Source organism: Pezoporus occidentalis, unplaced genomic scaffold, assembly GCF_034315485.1.
Source record: "Pezoporus occidentalis ecotype Australia unplaced genomic scaffold, CSIRO_AGI_Poc_V1 ctg8, whole genome shotgun sequence".
In the NCBI taxonomy this organism is placed as follows: domain Eukaryota; kingdom Metazoa; phylum Chordata; class Aves; order Psittaciformes; family Psittacidae; genus Pezoporus; species Pezoporus occidentalis.
Genome location: NW_026916158.1, coordinates 9,554,228 through 9,567,553, shown reverse-complemented (window position 1 = coordinate 9,567,553; position 13,326 = coordinate 9,554,228). Strand labels below are relative to the sequence as shown.

The following is a 13,326-nucleotide window of genomic DNA, read 5'->3' as shown; positions in this document are numbered from 1 at the left end:
GAAGTTTTAAGGGAACAACATACACCTTGGGGTAACACTGAGGTTATTAGCAAGTTTTCAAACATATAAGCAAAAAAGTTATCCTTCCTGTGGTTCACAGGTCTTCAGCATGTCCATCCCACCAGAGGAAAAAGCCCTGCCTTGCAGGAGAGCAGGCTGGCGCAGCTGCCTCCGCTCTGAAGCCTTCATGGGTGCAGTTGCACTGGAATAATCCCATCGCTGGGACCCTTCCGAGACCACTGAGGTTCCCAGAGGGATTACCCCAGCACAACAGAGCCCACCATGACAACTCCACCCGCAGGGTCTGGAATTTGAAGAAAGTGAGTGGGGTGCAGGGATAAGGGATTTAGCCACTTCGCAGCTATTCAAGGAATGCTCTTGATTTCCTCTTAACAACTTTAGGTTGAAAAACTATCTTCTGAATTTTTGAAGTTTTTGGTATTTCAACTCTACTGTTTGGATCTAACATTTCGGTTAGTAAACAAAGCATCCAAATTCAGTGTTACAGCATTTCCTATAAAGCAAAGAGAGGGAGGGAAAGTGGCAGCTAGAAAAACATATATATAGTGCATTATTTTATACACACACACACACACACACACACACACACATAGTTTTCAAAAGGTAAAAATTTGGAGTCATAACTTTGGTCCCTGTGGGTGCAGGAGTGCATGTGCTAACACGGGCAAGGGCTGTGCCCTGACTTAATCTGACTGACAAAAACACAAATCTCACCCACCTTGTTTCCTTTAAATTATTTTTGAGCATTAAAGAAATAAAATCTCTCTTCCTAGCATTTCTGCACCTAAACAACTACCTAATATTCATGTCCTAATGCAGAACCCATCATTTCAATTCAAAATTTCTCATAAGTTTGAATGAAAGTTCTGTGCCCCAAAACCTTCACGCAGACACAACTGTGCAATGTATGTGTTGTACACACAACCAAAGCACTTCTTTATCAAAAGCAGGAAAAAATCCATGGCATCTTTTTTATCTCTAAACCATTTCAGGGATCCTGGCAATCAGGCAGCACTGCCTGGAATACCTGGAGTCAGGACTGCTGCACATCTACCAGTGTTTGTCTGAGAGTGAGCAAAACAACTCACTGGGTCAGATGAGTTTGTGCATTAGTCCTCCAAGTACACAATTAAAAAAAAACATAAAAATAATGAAAACTATTTGTTCTGGTGACTCAGAATCTCCACCGCTTCTGTAACGCTGCATCACTCTGGCTTCAGATCTATTCTCATGGGTTTCGGGCTCGTGACTCAACTGTTTTTCCCTGTATTCATCCATCAAGAAGTTACTGAAATTTGCATGCATCACAGGGTCTGGCTAAAAGGCAGAAAATCTAAAGGAATTAATATCAGAGAATATAAAAATAAAAACCCAAATTCAACCACCATTATTTTCCTTGGAAGTTACAGAAATTACAACTCATCAACCTTACTGGTTAAAGACTGCTTTGTTTACCACAAGCCCTTCCAATGTTACGACTGCAACAACGTTCAGCAACTGTTTTCAACATACTAGAAAATAGCATCCTGAAGAAACACGCCTCACACACTAGCTACTTTTTTTTATTTGGAGGGTTTAACAAGTAAACTTGGTTATGTTAAACTCAGAGGTTTTACTCAACTTCTATATTGCTTCTAAAACTGCTGCTTTTATTTCAGACCTAGAAATGGGTTTCGACCCCAGAAAGAGGATGCATTCAGAAAAAAAATCCTCCCCGCCACATGCATTTCCTTGATAAGCTTCTTGTCTTTATTTGCAGCATCTCTGAAGACCTAATGCAGTGATTTTTTTCAAAAGCAAAAAAAAGCAAGTTTTGACCATGAGCTCCTCATTTCCTGTCTGCTGAGAAACCAGGCAGCCACTGAAGTTTATGTTGCATGCTCTGTGTATCACATTCCTGGACCCAGAATTTTATGTCCAGGTTACCACAGCCTTGGAAGGCAAGCAGCTTTCGATCTGTAGGCAACACCTCTGTCTGAGGTGAACTGAACATAAGATGTTAAAAGTTCTATGTTGAACCACAGGCATGAGCTAGCAGAACAGCCTGACACAACAGAATTGGTCACCTCATTTACTTGCCAGGAGAAATCTTAGCATCAAAAATCACATCTTGCACATAACAGCATTAAAGAACATCTAAACCCCGTCGTATGCTATCTTGTAAGCTATAATACTCCCTTTTACAAGACAGCACAAAAAGAAGAGGTACTATCAGATACTGCTATGTAAACAGCAAAAGAAAGAATCAGGAAAATAAATCGTAGTGATGCTCAGCTCTCTGACTACTACATCACTCTCCCTCAATACCTAAGATTCAGTAAGTCATAGAGCAATCCAGATCCACAGCGAAAGAAAACAACTTGACAAAGAATTCTCTGAAAAATGTGGTTTGTCACTCTGCAGTTTGCCATGCATCTGAGTTAAATTACATCAATATAGTTTCCATAAGGGAAATTATTTTTCTAAAAACTTTGCTGCATCAGCATAATAGAAATATTGTTCCACACCATATGTTTTAAGGATTTACCTTCTCTCTCTCATTTCTGTATGTCTGTGCATAAATATGCGTGTACTTGTATACTTTTATGCTGGCATACCCAAGATAAACAATTCTGAAAAATTAAGAACAGTGAAATTTTAACCCTTTAATTTGTGTTCATATGAGATTTTCATCTACCCCATGTGATAATGCTCTAGCCACACCTAAGAGAAATTCTGGAGGATATAAGATGCTCTGCAATGATCCATTTAGAAAAACGTGCACAGTGATTAGATGCACAGCAAATTTTCACTTTTCACCCAAAACAAAGTATATCACGATGCCAAATCAGTAAGCAGTGACTTTCAAGGAAGTTGAAAGTTTACCAACAAAGGTCTTCCTATAGAAAACACAGGTTTTCCAGAATCCACATATTTCACAGGGAAACTCTGATGACACTGATGAGAACTAGGCAGGCTTTCAAGCAACACTCCCTACCCACCATACCAGCCCTTCCACTGGCTACCAGGAATTTAACAGACCTGAGAAGCCAAAGACTCCTTCTACCTACTGCAGCAAACATGGCCAACTGAGAGGAACCAGCTGCCTTTTGGAGGATAGTCTGGGCTGCTCTGCCCCAGGCTATGAGTCCTCTGAAAAAATATACTGTAATCTGAAATGCCAAATGGAAAAACCCACAAATTTGCACAATATGTGGTATTACTGTCTTTATAGCTGGCACTACTGCTAGGAAAGGCAGAAGCCACAGCTGGAGTCCACAAGTCTGAATCTGTATTAGTTGGTGGTACAAAAATATATGTGGATAATTCATACACTTGCATACTCAGGTTTCACACTTAGCCCATTTTTCCTACAAAGGCCAGGTCCAAATGAGATTTTGGTAGAATGTGGCCATATCTAAACACTTTCTTTTATGTTAATCTGCTTAAAAAATGCGCTTCTGGTTATCAGGACATACATGACAAAAGATAACGTAAATACTGCTACTGCAATTTAACTTTTTTCTGCTTTAAGATAAATAGAAGTTTCTTAACATCATGCACTTATGGATATTTTATGCCACACTATACTACACTGAATCCATTCACCAGGGATATTTACGGGTACTTTCTAGAACTGTGCACTACATCAGGATATTTTATCAGTATCATATAATATAGCAAGTTATGCAAACTTCAGAGACTGAATTAACTTCCACATACAATTTAAGACATATGTGAAGAGCTTATAAACACTCAGATGTGGTTAGTTTGTTCTTTTAAGTTTTCTTGCTACAAATGATTGACTATAGTCTATGTCAAAACTGCCTCAAGAATGAGCTGTCACTATAGAAACAGTGACAGCAATGAAGTCCTTCCTCCCTCTCCTGCACACAAAAGCCTAGGAACAAACACATTCTTGTTATTTCTTAGATAGTGAGTGCACACGGTAAAGTCCTAAGCAGGACTCAGCAAGTTCAACCTTTTTCATTTGGTTCTAAAACACATTTTTTATTTCAGCAACTCGGCTCTTCACATCAGCTTTTCCTTCCATGTAAAAAACTCTCTAGCTCTGGAATTGTAAAACTGCTTGTGAAGCATTCTGAAAACAAAAATAGACGAGCACAGCACTTAAAGGAATTATAATCCATGTTTATTTAAGTTAGATATAGTTAGGGAATGGGGGAGGGAAGGGAACAAGGGTGAAATTTTATTTGTACTGTGAAGAGCCTGAAGTTAGTACATTACTTATTACAATTTTCAGATTGATTCACCAAATTCCTACCAAGTTACCCCTACTGTACAACTGCGTATCAGATGTCTAGAATTAAGCTTGTCTTAACGCCCTTTAACATCAGATGAGCTTGCACAGGTAATAAAGCAGTTAATGTAAATGCTGCTGTAGAATCAGGCATTACTCTGGTAATTTTCCAACACAGAAGCATGCTTACAAACTACAACTGAAGGCTTAGAAGTGAAAAGAAATATTTTGCAGGCATTATTTCAGTCTCTTAGAGAAGAGTAATGATGAACTGGTTCATGACAGCAAACAGTTTTTCAAAATAAGCTGAATGCTACGTTAAAAATTCACATTTACAGATTTTTTCAAGAAGCAGACACAGCAACCTTCTATTAAGAAAGACAATTTAAATCTAAAAATATAGCAACGAATGGTAAAAATCCCATTCCTTCTTTTTGACTTCCTTCCCTTTCTGAACCCCTGCATTAAGGCAATGCTCTCATACGGTCACTAAAGGTTTTTTGACATTGCAGAAGGCTGAAAGGAATATTTCTCTCACTCTCTCTTGCATTCAGAAAGCCTGAGCACAAGAGGAGCTATTCAAGCCGTGATGGAGTGCCTCACAGAGACTGCAATATGTTCCCAGTTGGCAAGCAGAGATCTGTTTGGACAGTGAGCCCAGCCATCCCCTCCACAAACACCAGCATTCCTGTGACTCCGCAGCAAGGAGCACTGCAGGCCCTTGTCAAGGGCTCTCGCAACCCATCAGGTTAGGGCTCCAGAACAAGCACCTCTTTGTGCCGTGCTTACAATTCAATAAGCTTTACAAAAAAAGCCTTCTCCCTCCACTCAGCATTAGGTCTAGATAAAAAAAAAATATTCAAAAAGCTGAAAAACAAGGAGGAAATACCATGGAATTATACTTAGATGTATCTATAGTAGCTTAAACTTTTGGACAATATTACAAATCTGGTTTTGGATACTTAACCTGGTTCCTAATGCTATGTCTTCTTTTGGGGGGAAAAAAAAAAAAAGGCAATAAATAAAAATGACCAAGTGACATATGGACTGGAAAGTACTAGTTTTACTGCAAGTTAGCGGCAGACGTTAAAAACTAAAATATCACCCTTGGCCAAAGCAACAGCAAGGTGCAAATTCTACACAGCATTACAAACCCGAGGTGGAAGCCTTCCCAGACCTGCACATGGATGCAGAGCTTTTGCCTTTCCTGATCACATCTGCTTTGCAAACAAGTACAGAGGTTTTCACACATACAAGCCAGCCTCCCATCAGTCAGGGGTTAGAGAGCACCCATTCTGGCAGGGTTGACAGCATAAGGACTGCGTCTTCATGCCCATACACCCTTCCCTTTGCTCCACCTTGCTGCATGCCTACAGCAATGAACCAGGGCTTCATCCTGATTTGTGGTGATAACATCAGCTCCTTACAAGGAGAGCTGAGAAGTCTCTCTAAGACATATGTCACCAGGCCTCCAAGCAATCAATGGAATTAGCTTTCTCCATCAGATGTGTGCTCCATCTTAGCTATTACTATTTTGCACTTGCAGAATTCATTAACACAACAGTAACAGAGAGGACTGCAACTTCTACATACTTACTTAATCAAACTTCAAACAGACTCGCATAGCGGCAGATTCAGTGAGAGAAAGAAAACCACAACTACAGAATTACATGAGAAACACACTATTTGGACACAGTAGGTTATGCTACGAAGTCAAATGAGCCCAGTTCTTGCCACACCTTATTCCCACCTCCTGTTCCTGATACCCATCCCCAGTGCATGTGGTAACTGGGCTGGAGATGGGTTTTTTGCTTTTGTGGTTTGTCTGTTGTTGGGATCTGAGGACAGGACAAGTGCAGAGATTAAAACCAGAAGTTTTCTACTGTGATATACCCCAGTTCACGTACAACCACTGGGCTTGACATAACTGCATTTGATCCTGTGGCCAACATAACATGGTATCAGACTAAGCAATCAAGATAATCTTTTAAAATCTCTGAGCTTATGAATCTCCAAGTCTCCTTCTCCATTCTACCTGGGCAGCATTAAATCAGACCTATGCTTCTGCTTCCAGGTCACAGCCCACTGTTGTTTTCCATCAACCATGAACAGCAAAATTCACTTGTCTTTCACAGTCTTCAGCTGGAGTATTCAGCATGCAGTCTGAGAATCAAGCTGCCAGAAGTATAAACCCCTTGAGCTTGGACATGGTTAACGCTTCCCCCACTGCCACCTTGCCTGGGTTGAGCAAGATACATCCTCTCTGCGAGCGTGATGGACACACAAGGGGAGAAGTGACTGCAAGGACCTGAAGAAGGGATGGAGGTGGGGCTCTGTAAGTGAGGAAGAGGTGCAGGAGGAGAGGCTGGGGAGGGGAAACAAAGAGTCAGCAGAAGCAGGGAGGGCTCAAAGGCATCACTCACAGTCTCAGGAACCTTCTAATGAACTCCCTGACACATTCAGTGAAGAGGGGCAAATTCCTCCTCTGAAGCTCCAAAAGGCATTGTGATAGTAAGGAGGAGCAAGTGGAAAAGAGTAAGTGGGAACCCAGAAACTCATGGAATTTTTTTTCATTTGCCTCCCAATTTCCAGGGTTTCTCATTGGCAGTGCTGCGTCTCTCAGGTACAGCCCTCTGCCCCTCCACAGAGCTTCATAAACATTAGAAGAGCATGTATGCATGGAAAAATTCTATATTTACACTGCTATAATACACCACTCACTGTAAGCCTAAAAATGAAGCCTAACAAAAGGGCTCTCTACAAATGAGAGGGATGGGAGTCTCTTTAAACATAAAGTGCAACAAAATTATACCACAGAAACTCTGGGACATTATTCAAATCATCCACATGAATAAAACATCCTGCCTTTGCCAAGTTTTGTTCAGGCTGACTTCAGCTTTCTGCTTAAACAAACCTCAGGCGACACTGACATCATTTGTAGCAGAGACAGCACTTTATTTAAGCTTGAAATCTGAGGGTGTTGGGTAGATTACCAAATAAAGAGCTGATTTTCCATCTAAAGACTCTCAAATGACCTGACTTCAAAGGCTGGATTTAGACTTACTAAGCCAATGGAAAACAAACATCTTTAATCTCCATACTGACATTAAACTCAAACAGAAAATAACTCTGGGAAAAGCCCTTTATCATCAAACTTCTACATAGAAATAGGGGAAAGGTGGTGGTAGTGGTAAAATCCAAATTATCCTACATGAATAGCCTGCCTCACAGGCAAAGTTACCTAGTTCCTCTCTTCCTGCTATCTTTTGCCATCCCATTTTACTCAGCTCTTCTTCAAATGTTAAATTATGCTAGGCATTTAGCCTAGATTAACACACCTGAACACTAAGAATTTACTCTAGGGCAAATCAGACATTTAGATATATATGCAAACACCTAAATTATCTGTCTTCTGCATTTAGGTGCTACTGCACTTCAACTAAGAAAGCAGCTTTGCACATGAAAGAAAAGAGGTCTGGCAGCATTTACTGATCATTATTTGGCCCTGGAGATACCAAGTTATTAGACCTGAAGCTTTATTTCTAGTATAGGATTCAACACTGCCTGTTTCTTATTTTTTTTAATATATACCAAGACTAGAAACCATGTGCCTGGCTAAGAAGGACATGCTAAGATCAATTATCTTCTCTCCCATCTCAAAAACAGCTTTCAAAAACTGCTCAGAAATCCAAACTATGTAATATTCCCCAAAAGAAGAGAGAGGGTGGAGAAGGAAACCATGTCCTTTACCATAGGAATACTGCCACCAAACGACGTGTGGTCCAGCCTATGTATCGGTGACAGCCTGCCACCGAGACAAAACAGGCCCTGGGTTTAAAGGCAGGAGCTGTTTAAGAATGAACAATAAGAAAACAACATGCAAAGCAGGACAGATACCACAAATCCTTTGAAATCACATTTTGGGGAATTCCAATACAGAACTCAAGACAGCATATACACCCTTTATTCAGGCACTAGAAGGTAAGTGATCTAAAGAAAGCTGTTACAAGCTTTGCAACTCAGACTTACAAAAACACACCCAGAAGTAATAACATGCCATCACATTTCTTTTTTAAACAAAATCATTGCCCTTCTTTTAAAAAGGAATATCAAGTTTCTAGCTGAATAAATTGAGGGAGCCTCATTATTTTTAGCATGCTAAGAGAACCTGTCAATCGGCTTTCATAAATACATACAATTAGTCTGATCCAGCAAGATACTTAACACATGTAATTCTCAGACTTCAGAAACCTGAGTGACTCACGAGAGTACATACAGTATCTCGCAAGTATGGAGTTACATATACTGAAACCTAAAAATATGAAGTGACAGAAATACAGCATTAAATCAGAAGTCCAAGTGCTCTCTGCACACTGGCACTGAAGCATTCACCCAGGTTTGGCTTTACCCTCCCTGCACTGTTGAGCTGCATACATGAAGTCACACACACTTTACACACAGTGATGTGCATAACTAGATCACCTCCAAAGAGCGAAGCCCATGCCTATCCTTCTTACATGCAGTTTTCTACCAGTAGCCTAGATCTCAAAGCAAAGCTGCGTCAACAAACCAGGTTCTATACATACAGTGAAATTTACTCCTCTGCAGAAGATGTAGATGAGCCCTGCGGAGTCAAGTAAAACATAGGACTGGAGTCTACCCCTAGGTCTACATCTTTGAGATGTAAACAATAAATCCACTCAGTTTGATTAAAAGAATGGTACATCCTCTTGAAAAGCATGTGATGTCTGGTGAAGCGTTGGAAACTTTGTTCCAATTCATCTTCCAATGGTAATTGCAGAGTACGTGTCACCGCAAGGCAAAACAATGCTGAGAAGCCATTACTCATATGCAACTTGCTTCTCAAAGTGATTCTGCAATGCACTAGGCAGGTGCCTCAGGAGCACACAGCAAGAGCTTCTGGTACACCATCACACTCTACCTTAATCTGCTGGCTTGCCAACAATTCTGTGTAAATGTCTGAATTTGACTTGCCAAATTATGAGTTTGAGAACACACAATGCTGCCAGGTGGAAAGTACTTGAAAATGTTATTGAATGGAAGTTTTGACTGTTATGGACAGAAGCAGATCATCTGTAAGTGGAATGGAAAATCACACACACTCCAACCCTGTCCTTCAAAAAAATCAAGCAGGGAATTTGTTAGTATACCTTCAAAAAGGTCTTCAAGGAAATACAGCCCAGGGTTTAACTACAGATGTATAAAATAGCTTTTGCAACTAAAGGAAAATCCATTATTACAGAGAATACTGAGGATACGGAGTAGATGGAGCCAGGCTCTTTCCAGGGAAATAACAGGAATAAATTTAAACATGGGAAATTTTCCCCCCTTTTTCTTTTCTTTTCATTGAAATACACCATGAGGGTGATCGACAGGACTGCCCGGGAAGGTTGTTCAATCTCCATCCTTGGAGGTGTTCAAGACTCAGGTGAAGTCCCTGAGCAACATGCTCTACTTTTCTGGTTTTATGCAGCTGGTTGGACTAGATGGCCCTTGAGTTCCACAGTTTCACCTAACCTAAATTACTCTATGATTTAACTCAGCAGTAAAAATCATTATTTAGTTATAATGCTGAACATCAACTTTGGAAGTCCTATCTACAAAGGCTTCTTGAAAATACAAAAAATTAAAAAAGACATGCAAATAGTATGAAATGTATCACAATAACCAAGAAAGTTTACATAGTATAAGGTTTCTAGTCATGTCTGTTAAATGAGTTATGGTCTGTTAATTACTCCACTATGTGGCTACCCATTTCTTATGAATCTACTAAGCATGAAAAGAATGCAAAGATATCAGGTAGAAAACACCTGGAAATTTCTTCTGCCACCATTTGTTCCAATACTTACTAATTCTGTGTGACTTATTTATACAGAAAAGATGGAAATGCATGAGAGTATCAAGCAAAGCAAGACTCTGAGCCATTTCATTTTTGAAACTTAATCCTGCTACCCATTAGTCTTCCTTCAATGTAGGCAACAGTGAAGGTAAAGCAGCTTTGCTCTTGAAAGCATTGCTTTTAAATACTCGTGTCATTAACAAGAGCTCCTAAACCTGGCAGGTCACTGTTGATATGATCAAACAGCACAAAATTATTTAATGAACTTCACTGGATAAAATTATCTGGCCTGGATTCATCTTTGAACAGTGAAATTCATTTTGCCTTATTAAATTGTAAAAGTGCCGTTAAGAAAGCCTATTAAGAAAGACCTTTTTAAGTTCTCAACAGTATAGCTGGATACTTTGTACTGCTGTTACTCATGATCAGCATTAAAATCATCATAATCAGGTAATTTCAGGGCTTTAGGGAACCACGCTCTACCATCTGGGGACTTACCATGCTGGAGTAAATCAGGCGCAACTCCATTGAAGTTGAAGGAATTAGTATTATAAAATTTTCGAAACTAATCTTACAGGCCATGTTTTGCTATGTACTAATTTGAAAATATACCAGATGTCTTTATTTTCAATAACGAACAGGGGCCAAATTACAAAAAAGCTCTTAACAAACAACAGATGATAACCAGAAACAGTCTGCTGGCAGCAGTAGTACAACAGAAGTGTGATGCGATGCCTGTATTTGCTGGAATCCTCTACCAAGAAGCCCTGCCTGTTCAGGCAGGTACCTTGGTTGGGTCTATCCTTTTCTGCCTGAGCATCTCTGATAACATACCAGGCAGATGATGGAGAACCTAGCCCGCAAGACTGAAGAGGACCAGGCCTTCACTAAGATGCAGTAGCAAACCTTTAAGGGATTTATTAATTCACTTCTGCAACCCTTAAAAGATGGAGATTTTCTCTATCAGCTTCACACAAATATTTCTTTTTCCTCAAAAAACACTTTGCTGATTATGGAGGTCCTCAACAGCTGCATCAAACAAAGCCTGACAATCTGTACTACAGAAAAATGAGATTTCACAAGATGGAGTAGAGACCAGACTGAGAAGATCCAGGCAGTCTACGAGTTCGGCATTACCAAAGTATCTCACAAGTGTCTGTGAAACCAACCACCCTGAGATGGATCCAAATAACATTTGTTTAATCACTCCTGTATATAAAGATATATTTTTCTCTACACAAGTTTTCTAATGCTTGGGACAGTTTCCAACAGAAGCAATTGCTAGTGGCATAATGCACTGAGTACCCTCATTTTTCTTAACATTTATTGCCATGATATCACTGTGAGGAATATAACTGTAGAAGAAGACGTGCTCTAGGCAATTCCAGGCTTCAAAAATCAAACTTAGAAGGTGTGATGACTGGATTGAGGTACTTTATCCTCAACAGAAAACATTACAGCCTCAGCAGTAGAAGGTACCATACGCAGACAGAGGTTAAGCCAGAAGAAGAGGCATGCATATGTTTGAGTATTATGAACATTAAATATTTAGTGGTTACTAAATAAACAAGGCATTCAGACTTGCAGCCACACTGACAAAGCAACACCCTTCTCAAGTGTCAGGATACAAGCACAGCTCAGAAACAAATTTGGAAATCAGTCTTTGATGAGCAGTCGCTCTCCGAGTTCAAGATCATCCTGTTTTATGTCTATGGCTAACACAAGATGGTAATTTATTTGTGTTAAGCAGAAGCTCCATCAGAGCACTGTTTTAAAAGGTAACACTATTTCTTTTAACAATACATTATAAAAATGTATGAAGTTACCAACAATTGTCTCTACTGGGTCAGCGCTATTGGGTGCTATCTACGTGCACCCCTATTCCAGCTAGGAGAGCCGCGTAAATGGTTACTTCACTCAGCTAGAATATTTAATGTATGTGAAAAATATTCAAGTTCTTATAAAACACTTCTGTTAGCTTCCTGGTTTCTACTGAGACATGGAAGAGAACGATTTGCAATCATCTTGCACATGCAGCAGCAGGCACATTTCCAAAGCAAACTGGCAAAGCATGATACAAGAAGACAGGCAAATCACAGGAGCTGTGGAAGCTGTTAGATGTTGGAATCATCTCTATGATAAAGCTGCCAGCAATGAGCAAAACCAAAGGGCTGGAAATCCAGCAGGTGCAGTTTTACAGCAGGGCTGCAGGTTCCCTCCATCCTGCCACCAGCCCCCAGGCAGGGCTTTTAATTAAACATAAAAAGCCCCTAGACAACAAAGACGGCTGAATTTTCAGTCCTCTTCTCCCAAGCAGTACTCTTTATACAAGCGGTACCAAAGAATACATGAACTGCATTTTCATATAGGAGAATTATTTAAAGCTAAATTATTCCCCTAAATTCTTATTAAAATCACTGTTACTTTGTAAAAATGGGCATAAGTATACAAACACTTTTTTTCCAGACGTGACCGCTTACTTTTGCACGTACACAATCGTGGGAGAAAACTGGTATTTAACAATTCGTCTTTTTTATTAATTGTTGCCTTTTGCATGAGCAAAGCTTTTAGTTGTGTCAAAGCTATTAACAGTGAAAATTGTGCATTAAACAAATTAAATATTCAGCAATCCCGTCCCAATGCCTTTCTGTAAAGCTGCAGAACACTTACCAACCACCTTGTCTCTTCTGTAAATAAAAGGGTATTTCTGCATTTATTTTAAAAGCTAGCTAATGTCAGATTTCAGTAGAGAGTTTATGCAAATATTCATGACAGTTATGTAAATCCCAGGGAATTTTTGCTGCTACAGAAAATCATGGAAAGAGTATGCAGTTCTTAAGAACTGTCCCTGGACCATGTTTAGAATTCCTTGGATGCTTGAGCATCACCATTTTGGCATCAGGGCAACAGTAATAAAGTCCCAATTAGGGTTGTTTAAAACATCCTGCAAGAATAATGATATGTAGCCTGAAAGACTTTGAAATGAAGAGATTTGATTTTACAGTAAAGTAATAGAAAACATTAATGGAAAGGCCTCCCCTTAATAAAATCTTGAATGTGCAATAATTCTCAAATTTGCCATTAATTATGTGGAAAGACTGCACGTATTTTGTTTGCCACTGTGACCAGTGACCCATCTGGAAAAAGAAACAAGCAGCAATTTCTCTGCCATTCATTTTCTTGCTATGGCAGAGCATTATGTCTG

At 39.7% G+C, this 13,326-nt stretch overlaps 1 protein-coding gene across 1 annotated transcript in view; it reads right to left on the bottom strand.

Annotated features, from left to right (window-relative positions):
• Positions 1-13,326, bottom strand: part of FNDC3B (fibronectin type III domain containing 3B) — a 212,461-nt gene that overhangs the window by 120,170 nt on the left and 78,965 nt on the right. The window lies entirely within an intron of this gene.